The sequence below is a fragment of the Phoenix dactylifera genome, chromosome 2, assembly GCF_051530095.1.
Source record: "Phoenix dactylifera cultivar Ajwa chromosome 2, Ajwa_hap1_PhDact_Kaust_v1.1, whole genome shotgun sequence".
Lineage (NCBI taxonomy): Eukaryota > Viridiplantae > Streptophyta > Magnoliopsida > Arecales > Arecaceae > Phoenix > Phoenix dactylifera.
In genome coordinates this window covers 54,308,582-54,321,161 of record NC_143191.1, presented here as the reverse complement: position 1 = coordinate 54,321,161, position 12,580 = coordinate 54,308,582, and the positions used below count along the sequence as shown (strand labels likewise).

At 37.8% G+C, this 12,580-nt stretch overlaps 1 long non-coding RNA gene across 1 annotated transcript; it reads right to left on the bottom strand.

Annotated features, from left to right (window-relative positions):
• Window positions 1-209: 209 nt before the first annotated feature.
• LOC103720625 (uncharacterized) lies at window positions 210-12,328 on the bottom strand. The gene is made up of 5 exons (XR_003388200.4): window positions 12,181-12,328; window positions 810-944; window positions 641-714; window positions 494-542; window positions 210-389 (listed from the first exon to the last, which is right to left on the bottom strand). It is a non-coding gene; the product is annotated as an uncharacterized LOC103720625 (long non-coding RNA).
• Between the last annotated feature and the right edge of the window lie 252 nt (window positions 12,329-12,580).

The following is a 12,580-nucleotide window of genomic DNA, read 5'->3' as shown; positions in this document are numbered from 1 at the left end:
CAATTCTCAGCTAAACATGTAGCTGATCTGCAATGTCTAAACCGATTCTCAGCTAAACATCTAAACAGCACATTGATCATGCTAGCCAAAGAAAGGTGATGACAAAAAGGGTCATCACTGAAACAAAAACCAAAGTCCATGACATCAGTCATAGAACCGTAGGAAGCCTACAAGGATAAATTAAAAGCTTATAGCTCAAAAGGAATCCATAACAAAAGTATATTTCATTCCAAACACAAGGAAATCCATTAAAAAAATTCCAAAAATCAATACACATCCATCCCTCTTTTGCTATGCTCCCTGACCTCGGGCACTCGAAGGAGTTTTGGGCTATCAGTCCACGCTCCCCCCACTCTTCCGGTTTTCTTGTACAGAACCATTGCCATAAACTGTATGCAATCACAATAGATTATATTAGAACGTAAATATATTAGAAAATGAAAGGAAAACTGAAAGCATATACATGGGTTCAATGTAAGTTCCTATTTTTCACCTTTTGTGGCTAGGTAGAAAACCATTTGGCCATTCATGCATAACCCAACCTGTATACATAGAACAGCCAAATGACTAAGGATGCATAACCAAATTGTTATATCAGGGGGAGTTCATGTATAACCCAATCAGTTATGCAGAAACCCACATGGGTACTCAATCATGACCTGACTGGGGGCCGCATTGAGTTGTCTTCAACCAGTTGGAAGGAAGCTCCTTTTTCTGTCAATAAAAAGGCAAAAATCAGGGGAAAGAAACAGAAATAAGTTTAAGGATAAGAAGAATGTGAATAAGAGCAAGGGGCAGAGGAAGCGTACCAGGGCAATGCCCAAAAGGCATACTGGATCAAACTCCGGAACTCAAACAATAGTTGGTCTTTATGAATTTTGCAAAATGAACATCAAGATCACCATGAGCAGCCAATGCTGTTGCAAGCATGAACTGTTGGGATCCTGTCAAGTTGTGGCCCAAATTGATAAGTGGCGTCAATATGGTCCAAATAGGAGAATGTTGGATCCCGTCTAGTTAAAGCCCACATTGACAAGTGTCTCTTGAATTTTGTAAATTTTGATAATCACGAGGGCATAAACAGAATTTCACATTGGTGAAGAGTTATCTTGATGGGGGGTGACTTTTCACGAGTGTAACGACCTGTGGCAGTTGGTCTCTAGAGAAAGCTTTAAATAGCCTGTGGGGACCTCTTTTTTAAACACATGCATATAGAGCTCTCTCTCCAGAAGAATCTTCTGCTAATCTCTTATTATATTGAAGATAATTGCTATTGTAGATCAAACTTCAAGTTCATCATGGATTCAATGACTCAAGGTATGATCTAAGATCTATTTTATTAAAATTTATTTTTATCAATGGTATCTCCATCCAAAAGCTGAACATGCAATCATCCACCGTCATTTTCTCGGATAGGCATGGTTGGAACGTATTTATCAATTTATCTTGTGTTTGTGAGCCTTTCCTATATCCCCTTCAAAATATAATCAACTTGGATATGTTATTCAATGCACTTGTTCAAGAAGTATATCCAAAACCTTTCTAATTTGATTTCGTCCTATTTTATTAATAATCTTTTACCAAAATATCTAGAGTTCATCCCCCAAATGACTGCTATTAGATTTAATTCTCATAGTTTCTCATTCTCAAATTATCATTACTAAAAATTGTTGGGGTTCCTACCTCATTTTTAAATAGCTATCAGATATAGTGACTATTCATTTGCCACTAGATTTGACTCTATCCCATTCATGATTAATTACCAACTGCAATAATGGTTCAGCCCCTCAAATGATTGTCATCAGATTTGATCCTATCTCGTTCTCATGCCCTCAAATGATTGTTATTAGATTTGTTCCTATCTCATTCTTTAATAAGTACCAAAATATTTGCACATGAAGAGTCTCTTATTTGAAGGAATGTGCATGAGGTTTATGCATTAATATGGTTAGACACTCCTGTGTTTACATGACCCGCACATATTCAATGCTACAGGTACAAAGGGTTCAATCAACTTATGTAGGGTCAGCACTAGCGTATGGACTTTAACACATATCATGCTTGACCCATTACATTGTCATTCTTGCCTGATGCATGCATGACAATTGATTGTGCCATTGACCCACAATGGACCTACCTAGCTTGCATAAAGAAATACCCTAATTTGATGTCTATTCATCTTCTCTCCTGTATGCATATAGGTAAAGCTTCATATTATTGTATAATATCATTAACAAGACAAGTGTGGCCACAAATTTGTCAAAATACTTAACACGATACGTCAATTTTCATTATTGTGGGCAGTACATCATTGCTAAGAAGCTTAGACAACTTGCAATTGTATCCACAACGATGACCAATCAATTTTTGAACCTTAAATTACAACCAGCTGGTACATTCTATGGTTGGTACTTGTCCTATTTCAAACATGAAAATCGGAAATGCTTAGACATTCTGTTGTTCTAGCTAGAACTACCAAAAGTTGCTAACCCTAATGAATGATTCAGTGTTTCAAGTGAAATCAGGTCATTTGTGGCCACACATATTTGGTTTACATAATCTGTATTACATAAAATGTGAATATCACATTATTAAGTGTGCTCATTTAATGATTCACAAATAATACTCTAAGGATATAGCAAGCAAATCACTCAAACCTCTTTTTGGTGCTTTCATGTTGAATGTAGAATCGTACATGACCTACTTCTTCAAGCCATTGTCTTGTTGATTATTAGCTGACTTATTATCTTAGGTATTACAAGGTTCATGTAGATAAATTTAATTCATTTCTCATCTCCATTTTTTTTTCAAGATTAAACAATTTGGTTGTCGCCTTCCTTTGTTTTATTTGTCCTACATCTTTCAGCACTCTGGGAGATCTTTGACTTATAGACTTCACACTCCACCTAATGGCCAGACTTTTGTTTTCATTTCTTTGTTGTATCTTTTGTCTCCGCCTTTATGACTTATTTCAACATCATCATATGCTAATCTGCCTTTAAATACTGTCCTTTAGGAGTATGGCGAAGAACCTCCATCATCTTAACTTCAACTCCTTATATTGTCTGACCATCTGGGAGTGTTGGATTTCTTGCCCATTTTTATATAATATCTAAAGCTTGCCAATTTTTATAGATATCTAAAAATATCACAAAGACCAATGCAGACCCAAGTTATGTTGGCAAGGAGGAAAACCTTGCAATCTTCCCTTATCATGACTTCACCACATGTTCCCATGCTAATAGCCTTTGCCCTACAAACTTGTCATGTCCTAGGTTTCTTGTTTATTAAATACAAGAAATTAAAATATTTTATTTTATGCATTTATTTGTTTATTCCCACCTTTAGAAGATTTTGTAGGACTTCAATTTTGGGTTTTGGATTAAATTTAAATGTGCTTTTTATAGTTTAGATCAATATTTCTTTCCATTTTTCTGCCCCACGGCTTCATTTACACCTTTTACCTGATGCTGGATTTCGAATATCTACTGTATGATTAGGGCATGGGACTCTGCATGGTGGCCGAACCAATTCATGTACTAGAAGGAGACTACTGGCTTTTATTATGCTAACAGGACTATATTTTTGTTGGAATATAGGAAGAGAGATTTCTCTAGTGAGGAAATGATGAAGAGGTGAAATACTTCAAAATTTTTCTATTCACTTTGGCTCTTGCCTCTTTCTAAAACCACAAGACTTACATAGTATTTATAGAACTCCTAGGTGCATGTATAAACCCAATACATGAACCGCTTAAATGCACATAGAAAACCCAAATACATGAACTAGCCAAATACATGAATACTTAAATACATAGGAAACCCAAATTCATGAACTCACCCATACATGAATCACCACTTTCAAGGTGACCCTTCACACATTCATGAACCTCCCAAAAGACATTCATTGAATTAAGTTTATTTTCGCAACACCCTCCTTTAAACTTGATTCTTCGTAACTCCAAGCATCATCCTCAACTTGCAAAAAGTGTCATACTTGAGAGGCTTCATAAAAATATCTGCAACTTGATCATGGGTCTTCACATACTTCACTTGCACTTTGTTCTTCGCAATGCAATCTTTAAGAAAATGATACCTCGTATCTATATGCTTGCTTCTATCATGGAAAACCGGATTCTTCGGCAATGCAATGGCCGACTTGTTGTCAACAAAAATCTCCATAGCCTCCTCTTGTGGCATTTGTAACTCCAACAATTTTCTTAACCATATGACATAACAAACACAAGATGTAGCAGCATCATATTCAACTTTACAAGTAGAAAGTGTCACAACTGGTTGCTTCTTCAAACTCCAAATAAAATCTGTATTTTCCAAGTAGAAAACAAAGCCAGCAATGCTCTTCTGGTCATCCATATCTCGGGCCCAATCACTATCACTATAGCCCACAAGCTTAAATTCATTAGAAAATGAATAAAGCAAGCCAAAACCAATTGTACTTTTGATATAACGAAAAATTCGTTTCGCTGCTTTGAAATTTGTCATGCTTGGTGACTCTATAAACCGACTAATAAACCCAACTCCAAAAAGTATATTCGGTTTCGTGCAAGTTAGGTTTCTCAAACTTCCAACTAGACTCTTGAAGGTTGTAGAGTGTACCTTCTCTCCTTCTTCATGTTTAGACAATTTGGCTTCGCATTCCACCAGAGTACTCACGGATTGATAATCTTCCGTCTTGAATCTCTTAAGAATCTCCTTGGCAAAACCTTCTTAGGAATAAAAATTCCATCCTCCATTTGCTTGATCTCAATGCCAAGATAATAAGACATGAGATCAATATCCATCATTACAAACTCTCTCGTCATAGCTTGTTTAAATATACTTGTATTATTGTCCGTAAAAATCAAATCATAAACATATAACCAAACAAGTAAAATATCTCTATTTTCACGCATCTTAGCATAGAGAGCATACTCATGTGGGCACTTGGTAAACCCGTTCTCTTGAAAATACTTGTCAATTCGACTATTCCAAGCCCTTGGCGCTTGCTTCAAACCATACAAGGCTTTCTTCAACTTCAATACTTTGTCTTCATGGCCTTTGATCACATAGCCCAAAAGTTGTTCAGCATAAACCTCTTTCTCAAGAATGCCATTCAAGAATCCAATTCGACATCCATTTGATAAATCTTCCACTTCTTTTAAGCCGCAAGTGAGATTATCATTCGGATGGTCTTCAACCGTGCAACGGGAGCAAACACTTCACCATAGTCAATTCCGGGACGTTGGCTATATCCCTTGGCTACCAACCTTGCCTTGTATCTCTCGACTTCACCATTAGTACTCTTTTTTTTCTTTGAAAACCCACTTCGCACTAATGGGCTTTTGACCTTCCGGCATGGTTGCCAACACTCAAGAGTCATTCTTCTCAATTGACTTGATCTCCTCATCCAGTGGCAATTCTCCACTTCTCATCTTTTACCGCTTCTTCAAAAACTATGGGCTCACAATCGGCAAAGTGACAAAAAAGAGTTAGATCACCATTTAGATTTTTCATTACCTCATAAAGATCTTGAAGACTCCTCATTCGTGGTTGCCTTTCACTAGAGCTTCCACTAGAAGATGAAGAAGGTGAATTAAGAGTTGTTAGTGATTGAGAAGGTGTTGTGGGCTCTTGAACTTTACTTTTTTGCTCCTCTTCATCAAGGAATGGAAAGAAATCATACCTCTCCTTATCTTCATTACTCCAATCCCATGAATCTTCTTCATCGAACTCCACATCGCTACTAATCATGGTCTGCAGTGCCGGTCTGTACCGGCCGGTACGGGCCGGTACGTACCGGTCCGGCCTGGGACCGGTACCGAATCAGCGTGGAATTCGGTACCGGTAGTTTATTGTTGAAGAACCGGTACGGGACCGGTACGGAACCGGTTCGAACCGGTACGGGCCCGGTTCGGATCGGTACGCGACTGGTACGGGACCAGTTCGTACTGGTCCGGGCCGCCACCGGTACGCCGACCGGTACCGGTACGGCGGACCTTGCTACTAATAGTTGCCTTGCCAACACTTGAATTGTAGAGTTTGTAGCCTTTGGAACGTTGATCATATTCAATGAAGATGTGCTTCTTGCTTTTATCATCGAGCTTGGACCTCTCTTGAACAGGTACATAAACATAGCCAATGCTCCCAAAAACTCCTAAATGGGAAACACTTAGCTTTCTTCCATTCCATGCTACTTGGAGAGTTTTGTCCCAAAGGCTTCTTGTTGGACATTGATTGGATAAGTACACCGCACAATCAACTATTTCCGCTTAAAATTCTTTCAGCATCTTTTTTGTCCTCAACATGCTTCGAGCCATATTGAAATGCTCCCTTTTTTTTTGACAACACCATTTTGTTGTGGAGATATTGGAACAGTCAAGAACCGCCGAATGCCATTTGCTTCACAAAATTCATTAAACTCGTTAGAAGTAAACTCTCCCCCTCTATCCGTTCTCAAGGCTTTAATACAAGCCACTTTGTTTTTCAATATGTGTTTTAAATTTTCTAAAAGCACCAAACACTTCGGATTTTTCTTTCGAGAAATAAACCTAAGTTTCTTTACTAAAATCATCAATAAAGAGAAGAAAATACCGATCGTTACCAAATAAAGAAGGCTTGACTGGTTCACAAACATCGGCATGAACAAGTTGAAGTGGCTGACTTGCTTTTGAAGTAGTTTCTCTTGAAAAACTCTTTCGGAATTGTTTGCCTACAAGACACCCTTCAAATAGTTGATCCGGTTGGTCAATAGACGGCAAGCCCTTCAATATCCCTTTTTGACCCAACAATTTCAGGCCTCCAAAATTCACATGCCCAAGCCTCAAATGCCAAAGCCAAGGAGAATCTTTCAAGCAAAAACATCCTATTCTTTGTCATGGGTACCTTAGCAATCACATTCTCCTTATCATCGTGAAGTAAGAGACTACGATTTTAATTCGTATGAAAAATGGTGGTCATCAACTTATGAGTAATGTTTATTATGTTCCAAGTATGAATAGTAATATTTTGAGTTTGGAACAACTTTTGGAGAAGAGACTACGATTTTCATATAAACCTCATAGTTCTTCTCCAAACGTTGTCCTAAACTCAAAATGTTACTATTCATACTTGGAACATAATAAACACTACTCATAAGTTGATGACCACCATTTTTCATACGAATTAAAATCATACCTTTGCCTTCAATTGGAACTTTAGAGTTATTTCCAAAAATGACAAACATGGCCACCGATTCGTCAATCTCTACAAACTTGCTTTTATCTCCACACATGTGATTGCTTACGGCATTATCGAGATACCACAAATCTTTCTTGCTTCTTTCTTCTCCTTTGTAGGCTAACAACAAAGTGGCCTCCGCTTCCTCATTCTCTACATAATTAGCCTTCTCTTCAACATTGCTAGAAGAACTCCAACACTCCTGAGCATAATGCCCATTTTTTGGCAATTGTAACACTGAACTTTGGACTTATCATTTTTCCTTGTGTAGTTTCCTCTACCTCGTCCTCTTGAGGAATGCCCCCTTTCTTCATTGTTGGAGTTTTAATTGCCTTGTCGCCACTTCCTCTTCCTCCTCTCCCTCGACCTTGTCCACATCCATGTCCTCTTCCTTGTGGACTTTTCTCACACTCCCGTTCATTCTCCTTCACCGAGAGCTTGGTGACTAGAACTTGCTCGATCGACTCCTCCTTTTTGTTGACTCTCTTTTCATGGGCTTGTAACGAACCCATAAGTTGATCAACCGTCATAGTCTCTAAATTTTTGGACTCCTCAATGGCTACGACAATGCAATCGAACTTCCAATGCAACGAGCGAAGAATCTTCTCAATGACCCAGACATCCTCCAATCTTTCTCCATCCCTCTTCATTTGATTCACTATGGCCAACACCCTTGAAAAAATCCGCAATGGACTTGAATTCTTGCATTTGTATACCTTTGAAATCTCCTTGTAGCATTTGAAGACGCACTTTTTTCACTTTATCAACTCCTTGGTAGGAGTTTTGTAAGATCTTCCATGCTTGCTTGGCGGTGGTCGCATTAGCCACTTTTTCGAGCATGGCTTTATCCAAACAATGATGGATGAGAGTGAGAACTTGTTGGTCCTTCTTCCGCATTCTCTGCAGAGCCTCCCTTTGAGTAGGACTCATCGTAGCTTCTTCACGAGGATCCTCATAGCCTCTATCTACGATCTCCCACACATCTTGCGATCCAAGCAAAGCCTTCATACGAATGCACCAATTATCATAATTCTCTTTTGTAAGGCGAGAAAATTGAAATTTGACCATCTCCAAAATCAAGAAACTGGAGCTCTCATCCAACAATGAAGAATGTGATTGCTGAGGTGCTCATGACAAAGAATAGGATGTCATTCCTTGATATCCAAACTGATATTACTAAATGTCTCAAGACTTGTCTGAATTCTTCTTAGCTTTGGCATTTGATGCTTGGGCATGTGAATTTTGGAGGTTTGAAGTTGTTTGGTCAAAAATGGATGTTGGAGGGCTTGTCGTCTATTGACCAACCGAATCAACTATGTGAAAGTTGTCTTATTGGCAAACAATTCCGAAAGAGCTTTCCAAGAGAAACTACTTCAAAAGCAAGTGAGCCACTTCAACTTGTTCATGCCGATGTTTGTGGACCAATCAAGCCTTCTTTATTTGGTAACAATCGGTATTTTTTTCTCTTTATTGATGATTTTAGTAGAGAAACTTAGGTTTATTTCTCGAAAAAAAATTCGAAGTGTTTGGTGCTTTTAGAAAATTTAAAATACATATTGAAAAACAAAGTGTCTAGTGTATTAAAGCCTTGAGAACGGATAGAGGGGGAGAGTTTACTTCTAATGAGTTTAATGAATTTTATGAAGCAAATGGCATTCTGCGGTTCTTGACCGTTCCAATATCTCCACAACAAAATGGTGTTGTCAAAAAAAAGAATAGGAGCATTTCAATATGGCTCGAAGTATGTTGAGGATAAAAAAGATCCTAAAAGAATTTTAGATGGAAATAGTTGATTGTGCGGTGTACTTATCCAATCGGTGTCTGACAAGAAGCCTTTGGGACAAAACTCTTTAAAAAGCATGGAGTAGAAGAAAGCCAAGGATTTCCCATTTAAGAGTTTTTGAGAGCATTGGCTATGTTCATGTACCTGATCAAGAGAGGTCCAAGCTCGATGATAAAAGCAAGAAATATATCTTCATTGGATATGATCAACGTTCCAAAGACTAAAAGCTCTACAATCAAAGTGTTGGCAAGGCGACTATTAGTAGAGATGTGGAGTTCGATGAAGAAGATTCATGAGATTGGAGTAATGAAGATAAGAAGAGGTATGATTTCTTTCTATTCTTTGATGAAGAGAAGCATAGAAGTAAAGTTCAAAAGCTCGCAACACCTTCCCAATCACTAACAACTCTTAATACACCTTCTTCATCTTCTAGTGGAAGTTCTAGTGAAAGGCAACCACGAATGAGGAGTCTTCAAGATCTTTATGAGGTAATGAAAGATATAAGTGATGATCTTACTCTTTTTTGTCACTTTGCCGATTGTGAGCCCATAATTTTTGAAGAAGTGGTAAAATATGAGAAGTGGAGAATTGCCATTGGATGAGGAGATCAAATCGATTGAGAAGAACGACTCTTGAGAGTTGGCAACTATGCCGGAAGGTCAAAAGCCCATTGGTGTGAAATGAATTTTCAAAGAAAAGAAGAATACTAAGGGTGAAGTAGAGAGATACAAGGCAAGGTTGGCAGCCAAAGGATATAGCCAACGTCCCGGGATTGACTATGGTGAAGTATTTGCTCCCGTTGCATGGTTAGAGACCATCCGAAATAAACTCACTTGTAGCTCAAAAGAAGTGGAAGATTTATCAAATGGATGTCAAAATGACTTTCTTCAATGGCATACTTAAGGAAGAGGTTTATCTTGAACAACCTTTGGGCTATGTGATCAAAGGCCATGAAGACAAAGTGTTGAAGTTGAAGAAAGCCTTGTATGGTTTGAAGCAAACGCCAAGGGCTTGGAATAGTCGGATTGACTAGTATTTCCAAGAGAATAGGTTTACCAAGTGCCTACATGAGTATGATCTCTATGCTAAGATGCGTAAAAATGAAGATATTTTGCTTGTTTGCTTATATGTTGATGATTTGATTTTTACGGACAATAATACAAGTATGTTTGGAGAGTTTAAGCAAGCTATGACTAGAGAGTTTGAAATGACGGATATTGGTCTCATGTCCTATTATCTTAGCATTGAGATCAAGCAAATAGAGGATGAAATTTTTAATTTCCAATAAGATTTTGCCTAAGAGATCCTTAAGAGATTCAAGATAGAAGATTGTCAATCCGTGAGCACTCCGGTGGAATACGGAGTCAAATTGTCAAAGCATGAAGGAGAGAAGATAGACTCTACAATCTTCAAGAGTTTAGTTGGAAGTTTGAAATACCTAACTTGTACAAAACCAGATATACTTTTTTGGAGTTGGACTTGTTAATCGGTTTATGGTGTCATCAAGCATGACACATTTCAAAGCGGCGAAACGAATTCTTCGTTATATCAAAGGTACAGTTAGTTTTGGCTTGCTTTATTTGTTTTCTAATGAATTTAAGCTTATGGGCTAGAGTGATAGTGATTGGGTCGGAAATATGGATGACTGGAAGAGCACTACCAGCTTTATTTTCTACTTGGAGAATACGGCTTTTACTTGGAGTTCAAAGAAACAACCAATTGTGACACTTTCAACTTGTGAAGCTGAATATGTTGCAGCTACATCTTGTGTTTGTCATGTCATATGGTTAAGAAGATTGTTGAAGGAGTTATAAATGTCACAAGAGGAGGCTACGAAGATTTTTGTTTACAATAAGTCGACCATTGCATTGGCGAAGAATCCGATTTTTCATGACAGAAGCAAGCATATAGATACGAGGTATCATTTCCTTAGATATTGCATTGTGAAGAACGAAGTGCAAGTGAAGTATGCGAAGACCAATGATCAAGTTGCGGATATTTTTACAAAGCCTCTCAAGTATGACACTTTTATAGCAAGTTGAGGATGATGCTTGGAGTTACGAAGAATTAAATTTATTTTCTCAATAGTTTTGCAATGTATAAACTACCCGAGCATAGTTGCAACAACTAATAAGCTAGAAGTAGAGGAGCATTAGTGTCCTATAACTTACCAGTGCGTGAAACTTTGGCCAGTTGCAATAGTGTCACCTAACTGCCCTAACTGCTTTGAATGTTTTGAAGAAAAAAAAAGTAAGAAAGAATGTTACTGATCTTTGATATGAGGTTCATGGTTGAAATAAATCCAATCTATTTTGGCACATGCCAGCAATATGAGCCGAAGGCTTGGAATACACTAGTGATGACTTTTAAGAAACAATGCCTATCTTGCTTCCCTATAGACCAGTTCTACAAATTCTCAAGGAACTTTTCTTATATATTCTTTTCATCCAGTTTCACAAGTTAGTTCCAAAGCCCATTGGCTTGTCGATTTACCAGAGCTTATACAAAGGAAATGTAATTCAACAGGCTAGACTGCCTTCCAAATGCAATGCATGATCTCCTCAAATCTGTTCCCCATGTTTCTAGTTTGCAGTTTGCACCTTCTTAACCTTGGATGTTAGTGTAATATAGAGCACCTATGCCAAATCCAAACTACATAATATCTCACTTCCAGTCTTCTATCCAAGGCTTGCATTTTAATTAGCATCTATCACTTACCATACACTCACCAGCTATACACAGACCAGATTGTATTCTGCCAAGTGGTTGCAACATTGGGTTCATATGGAAGGATTGATACCATATGATCAAAAAATTGTTCCAGAAATCAGCCTAAATACATAATTCTCTCATTTAAAAAAAAAACACATAATTCTGATTTCATCTTCCCATATTTGATGTCAGCCAAATAACATGACCAGCTACAGAAAAACATTATATATATCGTGAATTTTTTCAAAGCTATATACTGCTTTCCCACTGACTATTCTCGCCAAAAAGAATCAATCCGAAGGATGATAAGATAAAAGGATGCAACAGAAATAAGAAAAAAGAAACCGGGGTATCAAATCTCTGAACTAATATTACAAAAATCAACTCCCGAAGTGTGATGGAATCCCTAAAAAGAAGCTCTTTTTTGCCTCAAAAGAAAGCAAAGATGACGAAAATGTTGGCTCTGATTACCGTCGAGAGGAAGATTTCTCGTGGAGCTTCGGGGCGAGATCGAGTCCAATGGATGGAGACGAGGGCCCGAGGACGGCGGAAACCGCAAAGGGAGCCGTTCGTTTCAAGTCGTGCGAGTCCCAGCACAAACTAATGCCGGCAACCCCAGAGGCCAGAGCCGTTGTGAGCTTTATTATTTTGCTGATATTTTCTTTTATTTTAATTGCAATAATTAAACTTTAATTTTTTAACTCAAAAATGAAGTTTAGTGTCTAGAGTTAATAAAAAGATTCATTGGTGTGCAGAATAGAATGTGTTTTTTGGAAAGTTGATACCTAAGAATATTACACATGGAAAAATAATTTTGGCATATTTGATTGATTGGCATATTTTTTAGAGAAACTTATGTTGGTTTGAGCAT